Below are 14,122 nucleotides of genomic sequence, written 5' to 3'. Positions count from 1 at the left end.
TGAGAAGCGTCCTGTGCAACCTCAGGGCCACCTCTGAGAAGAGGCCCTTGCTACTCCCTGGCAGTGAGTGGGTGGCCTGCGCTGCCCAGGCTGGTGGCAGGTTGCACGATAACCTCCGTCTGCCACCAAACTGGGTTATCCTGACTCACACTGACATACCACGAGCTGGAAAAGCAAAGTGGTACACACAAGGCAGGTACAGGGAACCCCAGCGAGAGCCTTTTTGGCCAGTCAGAGAATATGAGGCAGCTCCCCATTGAACAATCTGCACCAAAAGGTGTGGAAGGCACAAGCAAGAGTGGCCAGGGACCCTGCAGGGCTGGTGACACCACGAGCGTCCACAAGGCAGGCGCAGAAGTGACCTGGTTTGGTTCCCACCCATTGATAAGAAAGAGACGCTGATTATACAACAACAACAACAACAACAACAACAACAACAACAACAAAAAGCAAAAAGTTTTTTGGTTTAAAAAGAAGCCATTCAAGGGTGAAAATAGTTATTTTTATCAAAGACAATTAATTTTCAAATAAGCTGACACTATCTGGAAATGCCTGTGTTCCCTGCAAGCCCTCCACCCCCGAGTGTCCACCGCTTCACCCTCCCAGGACCTGAGCCTGACACGGAGTCAGACGTGTGCAAGAGTGAGCGTCTCTGAGAGCCTTTACAGAACGCTGCCGGGCAGGACAGGCAGTGGACTCTCGCTTACACTATGATGCACAGGGCCGGGGCAGTTCAGATGCGTCTCCTTCGGGTCTTTGCTGGGCGAGGGTTTCACCTGCTCCTTGGCTGCTATCACCTCAAGGACACCTTCACAGGGCAGTGGGCCTGTGCCCCCTCACCTTTCAGGCTCCTCCTCCTCCTCCTGGAGCTGTTGCTCAGACTTGGCTCGCTGCATCTGGAGCAACTGGAGCTGCACTCAGAGCTCAACGATGACCTCCCATTCTTCACCGACCGCTTGGTTCAAGTGATTGATTGTTCTTTATTTCTAACTCTTCATTCTGCCTCTCTAAGTCTTCCAGAATGATCTGCACCTTCTCCTCATCCTTGCTTTCGCACTCGCTCTCAGAAGAGGGCTTCTCTGTCTCGCTGCAGCCATGCTGGTGACTGGATCTCTGCAATCTCAGCTCGGAGGCAGTGGATCTTTTCTTTCTCCGAGGCGATCTGACTACGCAGAAACTGCTCCATGGCCAAGACCTCCTCCTGCTCAGTCAGGATCTCATTCTCCAGTGCAGGGAAGATATTTATGACCTCCTCATTTTCGTCCATTTCTTCTTTGGCAACATCCTCGTTCGAAAGGCTGGCTATGTTCTGGGAAATCTTGGTCTCACACTCTTGTCTTTCAGCTTCCCTCAACTTTCTCTTGAGGGCAGTCAGAATCCTCTGTACTTCCCATAATCTTTCTTCTTTAGATAAGTCCTATATTCCGCGCTGCAGATCTCGATGTAGACAGTTCAAAAGGAACTCTTGTCTCCTGATCTCTTCCTTGATGCCTGTTTGGGTCTCTGGCAGTGTACGCATTGTGGCCATGTTGGACCAACGCAGAGGTCTTGTTACTTGCTTCAGGACTACGGTGCTAAAGAGCTCTTGCACGTGTGTGAAAAGCACATACAGGACCCGATTGCTGGTCTGGACAGTTGGGCTCAGCACTAGAGAGATGTTCTGGACGTTCATCTTGGTTTCTATCTCCTTCGCAATGATGTGGTCCATGTGCACAATGAGCCAGGAAAGCAGAAGATGGTTATACTCCGGCAGTTAGGGAACTCCTGCACTTTCTCCGTCTCTGTGGTCCTCTGCTGACCAGCCTCTTCAAATCGGGGCATAAGCTCTCTGGCAAGCAAATTCTCTGGAAGGTCTCGCAAATACTGCTTCAGCAAGCTGGCTACAGTGTTAGGTTCATATTCTTCCAAGTTTGGAGACTCCTCTGGGTCACAGGCTGCTCCTCTACCTTTGATTTGATTCCTGACACTCGGTAGATGCCTTCACACTTCATGCCATGCTTCTCCATGTAGTCCACGCACTCTCGGAAGACAGCTGGCAGCTGGATACCGTCATACATCATGGTCCTCTCTACTGCGTCAGCCAAGGGAACGCCGAAATGGGTCTGAGACTTGGGACGTCCGTCTGAGGCACCTCTGACTCCTGAGTTGGCTTCTTCTTTTTCTTCTTTTCCTTCCACTCTTTAACAACATTGGATTCTGTCAAGTCTTTACATTTCTTTTCTTTATGCTTTTCCTATTTGTGCTTTTCCTCTTTATACTTTTCTTCTTTGGGCTTTTCTTTGATTTTAAAATCCTTTTCCTTCTTTTTCGAGAAGCTGGGCTTTTTGAACACATGGATTCTCTTGGACCTCTTCATCTTGGAAGGACTTTCAGCTTCATCTCCACAGCTGTCTTCCTAGAAGGCAGCTTAGCATTCAGCCTTTTCTCCTTTTTCTTAAATTTTCTTTTTTATCTTTCCATGGTCTTTCTCATCATCTGACACGGTATCAGGAGGCTCATGGAGGATTTCATGGGGAGGTGAAGGCTCACCTGTCTGGTACAATCCAGGAAATTTTGTAGGGCTGATCTCCTCAGAGCTGGGAGTCCAGGTCAGCCCCACGCCTTGCTTGTCCTGGCAGTGTTCACTATGGCTGCTGGTGGGGGGCAGGAAGGAGCTGAAGCCCTGAGGAGGAAGGGAAGTGGTCTTCTGGTACCTATCCATTCCACCAGTGCCTGCAGCCGAGCGACATCTGCTCTGATGAAGCCGCTGCCTCCTGTGCTGTCCCCCTGGCCGGATGCAGGAACCCCATTCCCACCCCGCCCAGCCTTTGCCTGTTTACTGTTTCTTGATCAGTGGTGGACTAGCCATTTTAAGCTGATATTTCTGAAGGACATTTTTTGGTAAGTGTTATTGAAACATGTGTTTTGTGAAGCACACTTTTACCACTATTGTAACTTGTTCCACTATTACTTCACATGGTATGGTCAGAAGTGAAATCAGTAGGAACTTTTTTAACGCCAAACTAAAGCCCATCTGACATATGAGGATGTCAACTTCCAACAGAAGCTCTTCACCTGTGTCTTTGTGATGAGTCTTTGAGGTTGTCAGACTTTTAAATGTTATGCCTCTTATCAAGACGTCATGTGTCCATAGCTCCAGGAAACAGACATCGTCATGTAATCTCAAGGACAGAAAGGACATATGCATTTCTAGAGGGATGTTAATGTTGGTGATGTAAAAACCTTCCTTACCTTTAAGACAGATGCTGTTATAAGCATGTATTCTTCACTCCAGTCACTGTGTTGTTCACTGTCAAGCCTACACCTCAGGGACCAATGTGATTCTTTAGGTAGAATTTTGAATATGTGATCTGATTCTGTCCCTTTCTCTCCAATTATGGATAACATATCCTGTGTGGGATAAGGATAAGCTTGTATTAATAGAGAGCCACATCTGAAGCACAAATATGTCTTTTATTGTGATCATGAGCAAGTACATTTTTGGGTGCACAGCAGTAACTGAGAGGAATAAAGAAGTCATTGAACTTTTTTCTGTTTTAGCTTCCAAATACATTTTCTTCCCTAATCCATTTTTCCCCAATTTGTAACATCACAGTTTTGTTTGGACTCCTGTTCCCCAAAGCATTTTGGTGAATGGTCCTTTATTACTTTCTGTTTCCTTCTATGAATATCTTTCTCAAGCATGGCATTCTAAATAAATATTGGGATAATTCCCTTCTAGAGATCAAATCAGTATTTTACTTCCTGTCTCTCCTGGCCTCTATTATGTATCCTAAGTTTTTTATTTTTAGAAATATTATTTCCCTACTTCTAAGACTTTAATTTTCTTTTCTCTGACTTCTTTTTTTTTCTTCTTTCTTTTATCCAGAGCTGGGAACCAAACCCAGGGCCTTGCACTTGCTAGGCAAGCTCTCTACCACAGAGCTAAATCCCCAACCATTTCTGTGACTTCTTATTTTTAATTATGTCTAAAGATGCTGTCACATTTAAGAACCCAAGTATTTGTCAATTATTCTTCCATAATTTTATTCTGTAAAAAATGATTACCATACACAGATTTATTCCACATTTTCTCTATTTTCAATTGATTACATGATTAAAAACATGGTTACCAGAAAACTCTGCTCTAAAATACCTAAGAAATGGGCAGGAATGCTCATGTGTCTGGCAAGATAAATTGGTTCACACAAAGCATAAATTCCTAGCTCAGCTATAGTGCTAAAATAAATGTGGACAGTAAATACATATTTCCAAAGAAGTTTAGTAAGTAGTTTAAAATAGATTAAGCCATATTAGGCAGCATTTAAATCTAGTCCACTATAATGAAAGATGTTACTATATAGCAAAAAATTAATGTGTACATCTAATTCATTGATAAAATAAAGTAAAAGTCTATAGATATTAATTATAAAATATTGAGTAATCTCAGAGGCAATGCTATTAAAGGATCGACTCCGGAATATATGAAGTCATAAAGAAGCTGGAGGACTTTACAGTCGGGTTATCAGCGGTGTACTCCCTAGACCCATTTCCTCCAAGAAGCTGGTGGGTTAGGATCTTTGATACAATCAGGGTAAAATGTGGGAATACTAATTCTTTTTATTTTGTATTTTTGATTTCTTTCAATTACATGACTCAAACTTCAGTGCAAATTATTTCTATTTTATCATGATCTTAACTTCATGTATAGGTTATCTAAACATTAATCTGTTTGATTAAATAATTCCTTAGAACGAAGGTGATGAAGAAACCCAAAATGATACTCACAAGTTTTGGAGTAGAAAATTTTTTGTCTTCTAAAAGACCCGAAAGAGATTTGCCAAACAAACATTTCTGTTTTGCTTGTCATGGATTAATAGATGTTACTCTTGGGTTAGTATATACATTGCCTTTGTGTTTTTGTGAATCTAAGAAAGAAGGGAAATCATTGCTGTAACTGAACTCATTTAGTCCTCATTTAGCCCTAGGATACATGCCCTTTTCCTTTTACCACCTGTATGCCTTATGCAATATCACAAACACACAGAAAATAACTAATTAATATTATAACATTTATAATGATCTTGCTTCATAAGGCACTCGATATATAGTTCTATATGGCCCATTCTTCATGTATAAAGAGTAAGTTATTGTGTTTGCCTTGAAAGCTATGCTTATAGGTATTAGAATCAAACAGTCATAGAGTACCAATCTTTTCATCCTATTGTTTGACTTTCTGATGCCATGGACAACAGTAAAGTACCAGCAGTATCTGTACTTCACAACACAATTTGCCTAACTGCACTTTTGTTATATTCCTTGGCTTTCTCCACTGATCCATGAGCTCAAATCTGAGATTGTAGTGTCTATGTCAACCATATGGCTTTATTATGCTATATTTATAGATTTTCCTAAGAGACTAGGATGGTGGCACATGCCTTTGTTTCTAGATCTCAGGAAGCAGAGCCAAGAGGATCTCTGTAAATTTGATTTCAGTTTGGCTCACTGATCATGACATCCAGAGCTGTTACATAGAGAAGATCTAATTTCTATTGAGTTGCTATTTTCTTTCTTATATAAATCTATGAGATTCCACCTCACACTAGTAAGAATGGCTAAGAACAAAAACTCTGGTGACAGCAAATGCTGGCAAGGATGTGGAGAAAAAGGAACACTCCTCCATTGTTGGTGGGATTGCAGACTGGTACAACCATTCTGGAAATCAGTCTGGAGGTTCCTCAGAAAATTGGACATTTAACTACCTAAGGACCCAGCTATACCTCTCTTAGGCATATATCAAAAAGATGCTCCAACATACAACAAAGACACATGCTCCACTATGTTCATAGCAATCTTATTTATAGTAGCCAGAAGCTGGAAAGAACCCAGATGCCCTTCAACAGAGGAATGGATACAGAAAGTGTGGTACATCTACCCAATGGAATATTACTCAGCTGTCAAAAACAATGACTTTATGAAATTCATAGGCAAATGGAGGGAACTGGGAAATATCATCCTGAGTGAGGTAACCCAATCAGAGAAAAACACACATTAGGTATGAACACATTGATAAGTGGCTATTAGCCCAAATGCTTGAATTACCCTAGATACACAGAACACATGAAACTCAAGATGGATGACCAAAATGCGAATGCTTCACTCCTTCTTTAAAAGGGGAACAAGAATACCCTTGGCAGGGCACAGAGAGGCAAAGATTAAAACAGAGACAGAAGGAACACCCATTCAGAGCCTGCCCCACATGTGGCCCATACATATACAGCCACCCAATTAGACAAGATGGATGAAGCAAAGAAGTGCAGGCCAACAGGAGCCAGATGTAGATCTCTACTGAGAGACACAGCCAGAATACAGCAAATACAGAGGTGAATGCCAGCAGCAAACCACTGAACTGAGAATAGGACCCCTGTTGAAGGAATCAGAGAAAGAACTGGAAGAGCTTGAAGGGGCTCGAGACCCCATGTGAACAACAATGCCAAGCAACCAGAGCTTCCAGGGACTAAGCCACTACCTAAAGACTATACATGGACTGACCCTGGACTCTGACCTCATAGGTAGCAATGAGTATCCTAGGAAGATCACCAGTGGAAGGGGAAGCCCTTGTTCCTGCTAAGACTGAACCCCCAGTGAACATGATTGTTGGGGGGAGGGCGGCAATGGGGGGAGGATGGGGAGGGGAACACCCATATAGAAGGGGAGTGGAAAGGGTTAGGGGGATGTTGGCCCGGAAACCGGGAAAGGGAATAACATCCAAAATGTAAATAAGAAACACTCAAGTTAATAAAATAAAAAAGAAATGTAAATAAGAAATACTCAAGTTAATAAAGATGGACAAAATGTTAAGAATCAATATATCATTGTAAGTATCATTTCTTTACATATTCTTAATTTCTTAATCTCATTTCTGTGTTTAACCTCTAGCATAAACTCAGGACCAGTGGAAAGAGGTACTAAAATTTGGAAGCAAATTCTAACAATAGGATAATATCTGTAATGCACAGGTGAAATTTTCCCTCTCATGGTAAATCCTTCATTACTGTTTGTTATAAATCATATTTTCAGTGCTCAATGATTTAACTTTAAGTTCTGGGAGTAGAACAACCTATAAGGCCCTCATAGGGAAGAGGAGCAGCTGGACTGTTCGGCAGTGTATTATAGCCAGGAGTGCATGTCCTCCCAATGGGGCAGCTGCTGAGTCCATGTTCGGTTTCCTTAATGTTTCCAATATTTGTTGCATTATTCTGGGAACATGAAGACTTTCCTCCAGGAAGATGGTATAGTGATGTTCCATGCCGCACTGCAGCCAAGGCCTCTGCAAAAACTTTTGTAGAATTTTAGATCATAAATTCTACTAGAGAAATCTATGAAAAAACAGGGCAAACACAGAGGGTCTCTGTCATTTTGCATGGTTGCAAAATCACATTTTACTTCTTAGTTTTGGAGGCTAAAAATATGCCGTTCAAAATTCTGAGAAAAATTTAGCTGTTAGAAATAGGGGCAGGCTTTTGTCAGAAATTTAAAAGATTGTGAGATCAGATGTTCAAGAGTGATCATCACAGTGCATTGTTACATAAGAGAATGATTTCCACTTTTTACATTGTGATGGCCAGTATGTGATACATACTGTACACTGAAATAGCTTTGGTTACATTTTATAATATATGTGTGAGCATGATTTTAAGGATGCTTATAGAAAGGCAGAGCTAAGGAGGGAAGATGGCCTCTGAATGTGGGTACCACCCTATTGAAAGTTCGCATGGGCTGTCTAAAAAGTAAGAGACAGGCAAACCCATCTGAGCAGTGAAATTCATGTGTCTCAGTGCAGTGCAATGGTAACAGCTGCATCAATATATCACCGTAGGTGCCATTTCTTCACATATTTAGTTAATTACTTAATCTTAATACAGTGATGACTCAGTGCAGATGCAATGGTAACATTTTGATTTTATGATTCATTATATTGGGAGGTATTTGAAATAAGATCTACTGGGAGGAAATGGGATAATTATGTATCTTCAATGGCAGGTACTTTGGAACCCTGTCTTCTCCTGATCTTTGATTCTTCTACACAATATGAGGAATATTATTGTTTCTCAGTTGAGTTGTTTAATAGTATGTTCCTTACAGGTCCAAGGACAATTGGTCAATTAATAATGAATCAGAAACTCAAATACTTAGAGTCAAAATAACTATTGATCACTGTACTGCATAAGGTTTGTTAGTTTATTATAGTACTTGAAAGATGGCTAACATAGAAAAGTATACACAATAATTTCTCTAAACCAATCATAACCAGCATCCTGAGGCCAATGGTATTTTACTCACATTAATCAGGAATTCTTAAGGATCATATCTGATAAAAAAAATCGAAATTGCATTGCCATTTTTTGTTGGGGAAACCACCTTGAAAACAAGTAGAATTTCACACATTCTACACTGAATATATCAGAATTAAGTCTTGATTGCTGAACCCTGTACCTAGGATTTTTTTTGTATCATTTCACAGCATTTTTTCTCTATGGTTTATGTCATTTATTCTAAATGACAAAGACAAAAGACTGAGTCACTGAGCTCAAATACCCATTTATATTTTACTTAAAATGCACCAATGATTCCTTCCCTCCAGAAGAACACCTTTCAAAGCTGTACTTACTTTATAAAATGAAACAAAACAAAAACCAAAACAATCATCAACAACAAAATAACCAAGATTCTCAGGGTAATTCTGTTTTCCTGTCTCATTGTAAAGGCTTATCGATGCTAGCCATAAAGTTCTTATCTAATTACCCTTTTGCCAATATCATTTGTCACTCCATTATTGTAGGAGCAGGGCACAAATGAGAGACATGGGGCTAACCCAACAGATAGGTGGTAAGAAGACATTTCGTTAACAGAACAGTTACTTTTAATTTCATATAATATACAAAAAGTTGCCTCAGAAGAGCTGCATTTTCAGGTGGTATTTTATCTAAAAGACTGAACACAGAGACAGTTATTTTAAAACAAGTATACTCAATTTGTAAATATGAAGGAAGGGAACGGAGTAATCGTATCGTATGCAGGATGCACTGTAAATAAAATGAAAGAGTTTGTACTCAAATTATTGCTTGAAATATTTACCCAATTCAGAAAAAAGACAAATCTAATTGGAATATGAAAGTAAGATTATAAGCCTGGGCTACTGTATTTCCCACTGTAACTCATACTCTTTTAAAAGTGTCTTCCATGTTTGTGAACAATTGAAAGCTTTTGCTGTCTGTCAGTGTTCTTAGTAAATGTTTCTGTGATATATAATCTCTAATGTGTGGAAGCAAATGTTACTTCTATTTTGTTGAGGTTGTTCACAGTTTCCAACAACTACCTCTGCACTGCAGCTAATTTCTCTTCATCATTGACCGTTTCAGGTAGCAATCCACTCATAATATAGCATTGATGTCATTAGACTTCCCTTGTGGTTTTGGAGGAAGTCCTTATAAAGAGAGGAAAAATATTTTTTGGAAAAAATTAAACATGGAAATTATTCAAAGTACATTCACCTGTAAATTTCAGTTTAGTTCCAACTTTCTTCACAGTTCCCCAAATTTCCCCTAGTTAGAACGTTCCATGATATGTGGGCCCAGTAAGTTTCATCTATTTAAGCTAGAGACCAAAGAGTAAATTTTCAGATTTACTTGGACTATAGAAAAATCTTTCCTTAGCTCAGCATGCCTCTAGGGGACAGCTGAGCAAACTAGCACATATAAGCGATTAATACTACAGTTCGAATACTATTTTTAAATGATAGAAACATACAATTATGATATCCACAATAAAGACAACCATAGGAAGTTATTATCGGATTTCTAAGGAGGAGAAAGCCACGTCTGGTACTGGAAGCATGGAGGCACATGTGGTCATAGTTCTTAGAGAATGCCCTGCCCCTATTTCACTAAACAAGTGTAACTCCGAACTCTATTATAAATATTTAATTTAATGTTCACAGATAATATACCCTTACCCATCAAAAAAGGTTCTCTTTGAAGTGGATGGAGACTATTACTGAAAACAACAGCTAGTCAAGGTACAAAGAACAAACTATCCTGTGACTCTGAGTGCCAGTTTATATATATATACATAATAACTCCTGAACTGTCGGCTCTGAGCATAGGTTGAGACAGTCAGAAAAATTGTACACCAGAGGATAGGGACATTTGCTTTGAGATTTGTTCTCCTAGAAATGAGGGGAGGGTTCACTTTTGATAGTTCCACAATCACATTGCTTAAACAATTTCTGAACAAAACATCATCCATGTTATTAACACTAACATATGAGAATTTGAGCATATAAGATTTCTCTCATACATATCTACTGTCACTCAAGGGAATGCAAAAAGAAGACAACTACTCTCATAGACTCTGAGGAGTCCTGAGGTGGATGATGGAAGGACATTACCTACCTTAAATATCCACGCCATTACATTAACTGATTGCTTGTTTATATCCACCTCCTCTTCCGAATCCAATTTGTCCTTTACTGTTTGGCACAAAGTTATACTCAGAGGTTCTAAAAAGACACCTGTGGTTGTGAGCCCTTTCTTTTTTAGTAGGTACAGCAAGTCCTGAGAAGAAGATAGAGAAATACCTGTCAGGCTTCACACACCACAGACTACTATTTGTTCCTTGAGAACCAGACCAATGGTGTGCACAGGTGCAGTGCACGTGTTGGCATGGACACAGATGACCTCACGCTGGTTTTGTGCCTCAATATTTGTTGTACACTTCCAACCCTAATATTATCCATTAAGGATCAGGCAACATTTCTTTATATCAGATTTTCCAAAATAGTTAAGGAATTAAATCCAACTTTTCCTATAGATGGTTTCTGAATAGCCCTCTCTCATCTTCCTACTGGAAAGCCAATGATTGAGAAACAATTCTTGCTCCACATGGTGATAGAAGTGAAGGGGTCAGGTATTTAAGAAGCAGGATTTTGTCTTAGCATAGCCAGAGAAACACCATATGAGACATACCAGAATTGCTGCAGGCAGGATGCCATCCTGACAAATGGAACTGAGTTCTCTTCCAAACAGTTTTCTTCCCTTTTTAAATGGTGGGGTGGTGCATACTTGGTCCTGTGGGGCACAGAGCCTTGTCCAACTGCGATGTTGTAGAAGTTCTTTGTTTCTTAAAAGTTTTTTCCTTCATATCTGAGCAGGAGTTGAGATCATTACATGGGATAGTATAATTTATAAAGATCTTTTACAAAACCAAATTTCAATTGCAAAATGTTCCTATTATAATGGGTTAATCATCCTGTTGTGCTTATGTAACCTTCTTCTCATATGACTTACACTGTTATTAATCTTAGTGATGTCTCTAAGACATGGTCTTGTGTTCTGTAGTGGGAATTCTCACAACATGATGATGTCTAACTCCATACTGTATCATGAAATACTAGATACATTGGTTGAACGAGCTCACTGAACTGTGTATAGGCTGTTGCTTCAATAATTACACACATTTTCATAGCCACCCTTACTTTTATTCTCATTTAAAAATTTTCTATTTTTTCAAATGTCATAGTGAAGCTCGTTTCATCCTTATTTTTCTTGTTCAGCATTTTGAAGAACCATTGTTAAGTTTATTTCAGCAGCAGCATGTCCCCCTCTTGAGAAAATATACATGACTATACACTATAGTGTCAGTTCAGAGCTGAAATTAAATTTCTTTTTCGCTTCTGAGTTTTCTTTTAGAATATTGGACTATAATACAATTTTAAACATGTTACTTAAAACAAATAAATTAAAAGTAAACAAATGAGTCATATGACACAATATAAAAATAGTCTTCTTCACTGAAAAACATATTGTCTGCCTTGCTATCTAATGCAAAATTATGAGGGCTGAAATCACAAGTAATATTAGATAGATGGACAAAGATGTTTGAGTGTGTGTGTGTGTGTGCGCACGCGTGTGTGTGTATGTGTTTTTATATATATGTATACCAAAACACCTATCAAAATTTTTGATTCGGTATTGTTTCTGTCTAAAGAAAATGCAGGGACAAAAACTGGAGCAGGGACTGAAGGAAAGGCCATCCAGAGATTGCCTCAACATCTGATCTATCCCATCCATAGACACCAAACCATGACAGTGTTGATGATGAAATGATATGCTTGCAGACAGGAACCTCACAGGGTTGTCCTCTGAGAGGGTCTACCAGCTTCTGACTGAGACAGATGCAGATACTCTCAGCCAACCACATGACTGAGTCCTGGGACCCCAATGAAAAGTTAGGGGAAGAAATGAAGGAGGAGAGAGGGATAGCAACCCCATAGGAAGAACAATAATATTAATTAACTTGACCCCTCAGAGCTCCCAGGGTCTTAGCCAACAACCCAAGAGCATACATTGCCAGTCTGCAGTCCCTGCTACATATGTAAAGAGATGGCTGTCTTGTCTAGCCTCAGTGGGAGCGGATGTTCTTGTTCCTGTGGAGGCTTGATGCCCCAAAGAAGCGGGATGCTAGAGGGGTAAGGTGGGAGTACGTAGGTTGGTGGGGGAGCACCCTCTTACAGGCAAAGGGGAAGAGGGATGTGGTGGGGTATTCTTGGTAGGGGGACCAGGAATGGGACATTTCAAATGTAAATAAAAGTAATAAAATAAAAAAGCAAAGTTTAAAAGAAATCAGGGGTATAAGTGGGAGATTTTTCAAGAAAGGAGAATAAGGAGAAATAATGATAGTATTCTATCATTTGAAAAAATAATTAAAAAGCTCCAGTCTATCACTGTTAGGGCCATTTCGAATCTAGATATAGGTCTAAAAGATATTTGTGGTATGATTTGAAATGAGATTAGAGACTAGGCTACAATCTTAAGGTGATTTCTAGTCAAGCCTGCAACAGATTATCTGCAATACCATAAATCTTGTTTTTCTATGTAGATTTCATTGCAATAGATTGTCAAAATATAGTTCATGAGTAATTTTGTGCTCTAATCACGAAACCACTTAATGGGAACATAACACGATCCATGTCTTAGACCTGCTTATTCTAGTGGGACAGAAATGTGTGTACACAGTATTTTGACATACCAGTTTATGGCAAATATCTGCCTGGCAAAAATGAAATGTTCTCCCTATAACCAAGATTAGTCTTTACATCGGAATTTAGAGTTCTCTTAATATGGACCTGAAACATACTGCTTTAGTGTGGTTTGGTTTTTTTTTGTTTGTTTGTTTGTTTTTACAGTGCCCCTTTCCTAAGCAAGAAAATGATAGTATGCTACGATATTTTATGACAAATTAAAATGGGAACTAAGAAAAGCCGCCTGAAGGAAGATGGCAGGCTCATTCTTTTGCTGCTGGCTTCTTGCTGAGTTTCTGGGCTTCAAGATGAATTTCCCATGTACATCAGCATTTAGATATTTCATGATTACCCCAGGTAGGGAAGAAAAAGCTGTAAAATTTCTTAAGTTCCGTGAACTGAAGTTCTTTTGAATATTTATCATTCTAAAGTCATGCGGATACTCATGCCTTATGAGAAAAAAAAACATGAATTGTAACTACTGTAACTGAATATAGGCAACCCTTCTGATACAATTTAGAATGCTTTGCTGCATTTCTTCTCCTTGTCCTCCCCCTCCCACTCCACCTCTTTCTCCTCCTCCTCCTTCTCCTCGACCTCCCTCTTCCCTCTCCCTGCCCCTCCCCTCCTCCTCCTCCTCCTTCTCCTTTTTCAGGATAATGTAGATTGTACATACTAGAACATTAGAACCCTTACAGGGATACTATAATAAATTAAGCTGAAAACTCTACAAATAATGAGGAGAAAATTTTCAGTGTATCACTTTGTTTAGACCTAAGAATGCACTGTGTAGGGGGACTTTTGCTGTATTCTTCTCTAACCCTTTTAAGACAGGCCTGTTGGAGTATTAATACCAATAATATTTTTACATCATAAGAATCCTACTTCACCAGGGTTGGGGATTTAGCTCAGTGGTAGAGTGCTTGCCTAGCAAGCACAAGGCCCTGGGTTCGGTCCCCAGCACCAAAAAAAAAAGAAAAGAAAAAAAAAAGAATCCTACTTCACTCCTCTAGCTTCATATTAAGAAATTTAAATATTTCACACTGCATACATAAAATAAAA

The 14,122-nt window shown here is 39.7% G+C and overlaps 1 pseudogene; it reads right to left on the bottom strand.

Annotated features, from left to right (window-relative positions):
- Positions 1 to 438: 438 nt before the first annotated feature.
- On the bottom strand, positions 439 to 2,701 carry LOC134478857 (ralA-binding protein 1-like; annotated as a pseudogene).
- Between the last annotated feature and the right edge of the window lie 11,421 nt (positions 2,702 to 14,122).

The sequence above is a fragment of the Rattus norvegicus genome, chromosome 3 (assembly GCF_036323735.1).
Source record: "Rattus norvegicus strain BN/NHsdMcwi chromosome 3, GRCr8, whole genome shotgun sequence".
NCBI lineage: Eukaryota > Metazoa > Chordata > Mammalia > Rodentia > Muridae > Rattus > Rattus norvegicus.
Note: the sequence above shows the minus strand (reverse complement) of the source record. Positions and strands in the feature narration are given on the sequence as shown.